A 3217-nucleotide genomic window follows, 5' to 3' on the forward strand; every position below is an offset into this window, starting at 1 on the left:
AATCATACCATAGGCTAGCTTCTAGGGTTTAGCCTATCCGATCTCGTGGTAGATCAACTCTTGTAATACTCATATCATCAAGAATAAATCAAGCAGGACATAGGGTTTTACCTCCATCAAGAGGGCCCGAACCTGGGTAAAACATCGTGTCACCTGCCTCTTGTTACCATCCGCCTTAGACACACAGTTCGGGACCCCCTACCCGAGATCCGCCGGTTTTGACACCGACAGCCAGTATGCGACCGAGGGCCAGAAACTATTCGCCACCTACTTGAGTGCCCTGTGGCGGTCGAGGTGTGGAGACTTCTTGGACTGCTTGATGTGATCAGACAAGCATTAGAGATGGACAAATCTGGTAAGGTTATCTTGGAGGTTCTTCTTAATTTGCCAGAGAATCATGTTCATGTTCTAGGACTGCCGAAGCTAAGAGAAACGTTGGCCACATGCTGTTGGTATTTGTGGTGAGAAAGAAGGAAACACACACATGGGGCTGTACCTCAAACTGCATCTCAGATCAGTCTATCAGTACGAGCAATGGTGGTAAATTTTATATCTACATGTGCACCAAAAGGCATGGGTTCATGTCGATGGCTGGACAAGACCAAGGGCTGATTATGTCAAGTTAAATGTGGACGCGGGATATGATCCAGATTCGCTCGAAGGCTTGGTCGGAGCCGTCATCAGAGACCACAATGGCAAGTTTGTAGCTGCTCCAAATGAGAAGCTAGATATCTGCTATGATGCCTTTATCGCGGAAGCTATCGCAGTAAGATTTGGCTTGAATCTTGCCCGCACTGCTGGGTGTAGCAAGATTGAAGTGAACTCGGATAGCTTGGAGGTCATTTCAATGCTGAAGGATGGTTATTCATCCTTGGTGGCCAGCGCCATCTTCGACGACTGTTATTACATGTCCCTAGATTTCAAGTATATTTTGTGTGAACATTAATTGCTATAGAGAGAGTAGCCCATGAATTAGCTAGGCTAGCAAAATTTTCTCCTCCAGATGTATGGCTGGGTGCACCCCCTAGGGCTGTTATCCCATTGATTGTTTCTGATGCTATTATTGGAGCGAGTTAATAAAGGAGGAGGATATTGTCAAAAAAATCCAAGCCAGTCTTTCCTATTTTTTTTGGAAAAGGAGGATAACCCCTGCCTCTGTATCAATCGATGCATGCGGCTATATTATTAAATAAAACCGTAACAAAGTCTTAAGGTCCAGAGAAGCTCATAATCTGAGCGTAAGTCAAAAAATAAAGAGGAAAAGTGCCACATCCAACGATAAAGAACAGATTACGATACCTACACACCTAGCCTATTATTAGCTTGCCATCCAAATCGGCTCAAGATAGGTTGTGCTACCGTCTCCCAGCGGTTGCTCCCAATAACCAAAAGCTCCCTGAAGCCTACATGAGTGAGCAGCGACCACATACGGATCTAGCTAAACCAACACGTGGAGAAGAACTCGCCATCTTAGAAGCCATGTGTACATAAAAAATTCGAGAGCCAAACCATCTCATGAACAAAAACTTCTACCATCTTCACAATGACGGTGGAGGAAACATCGATGCGACACACACACAGAGAGAGAGAGCATGACTCGCTAGAGAATGATATGTCGTATCAGGGAGACACTCAAGGGGAGAAAAGAAGGCCACGGCCACGTCACTGCCGCAAAAAGATTGTCATCAACATCACCGGGTGCCCACTGTTAGAATACATTGTAACATGTATATACGGTATAAGTATAAACCGTATATACGCCCGGTACGCCCGGTAGGCTAGCGTGTTGCGTGGTGTTGTAACTGGTAGTTGTGGTTGGTTAGGATTCATCCTCATCTTGTGTTTCTTTCTTGAGGATCAATCCAACATAACCTAACTACCAAATCTTGTAAAGCTCTTTGCCTATATAACATGCAACGCGTCCCTGCCAGAGGCATACGCTTCATCCAATCTTTCATGGTATTCAGAGCCAACTTCCTCTGCAACATCCAAACCTAGTCATGGCTAGCTCCAGCTCCGCCGCCACCGCCGCCTTTGCCCTCATTCCCATCGCTGACAAGCTGCACCGGGGCAACTACCTGGTCTGGCGCACACAAGCCCTAGCCACCATCCGTGGAGCATAGCTGGTCGATCTCCTCAGCCCTGATCACCCGTTCCCGGAGCCCAAGCTCGCCGATAAAGACGGCAAGCCGACAGATGCGCCAAACCCGGAGTATCTTGTCACCGTGGCGCAAGACTCACAGGTACTCAGCTTCATCTTCAACTCGATCTCGCCACCTGTGATGATCCAAGTTGCCCACTGCACCAAGGCCGCCGCGGCATGGACCGCCATCAGGGAGATGTTCCTCTCCCAGACACAGGCCAACATCGTCAACACGCGGATCACCCTCTCCACCACCAAAAAGGGCACCGCGACCATCGCCGACTACATTGGGCGCATGAAAGCGCTGGGCGACGAGATGGATTCAGCAGGCAAGCCGCTCGACGATGATGACATGGTCTCCTACATCCTTGCCGGACTAGACTACGACTACATCTCGTTTGTCTCGTCCATCTGCGCTGCGAGGACTGAACCAATCAAGGTAGCTGAACTTTACTCTCAGTTGTTCGGTTTTGAAAAGCGTCTTGCTATGTTCGAAGGTGGAAACCACTCCTCCCAGTCCTCCGCCAACACTATCTCTCGTGGCCGCGGTGGAGGTGGCCGCGCTAACGGTGGCCACGACAATGAAGGAGGTGGCCGCGGCAACAGAGGCCGTGGCAATGGAGGCGGTGGTCATGGCAATGGAGGCCGCGGCAACGGCAACAGCAACAGAGGAGCCAATGATCTTCCTGAGGTCGTCTGCCAGATCTGCAAGAGACCGAATCACACCGCCCTCGAATGCTACCGGCGCTTCGACATCTCCTACGCCAAGAATGAGAAGAGCGCCGGATCTGCCACAACCTCGTCCTATGGAGTAGATACCAACTGGTATCTGGACACTGGCGCCACCGATCACATCACCAGCGAACTCGACAAGTTGACCGTCCACAACAAGTACCACGACAACGATCAAGTCCACACTGCAAATGGAGATAGTATGGAAATTAGTCATATTGGTCACACTATCGTTCGTACCCCTACTCGTGATCTTCATCTTAAGAACATCTTGCATGTACCCGATGCCGCCAAAAACTTTATCTCCGCCCATCGCTTATCCACTGATAATCATACTTTCCT

General features: G+C 49.4%; 1 pseudogene; it reads left to right on the plus strand.

Annotated features, from left to right (window-relative positions):
* Positions 1-2477: 2477 nt before the first annotated feature.
* On the plus strand, positions 2478-2619 carry LOC123063848 (uncharacterized; annotated as a pseudogene).
* Positions 2620-3217: the final 598 nt, after the last annotated feature.

Source organism: Triticum aestivum, chromosome 3A, assembly GCF_018294505.1.
Source record: "Triticum aestivum cultivar Chinese Spring chromosome 3A, IWGSC CS RefSeq v2.1, whole genome shotgun sequence".
NCBI lineage: Eukaryota > Viridiplantae > Streptophyta > Magnoliopsida > Poales > Poaceae > Triticum > Triticum aestivum.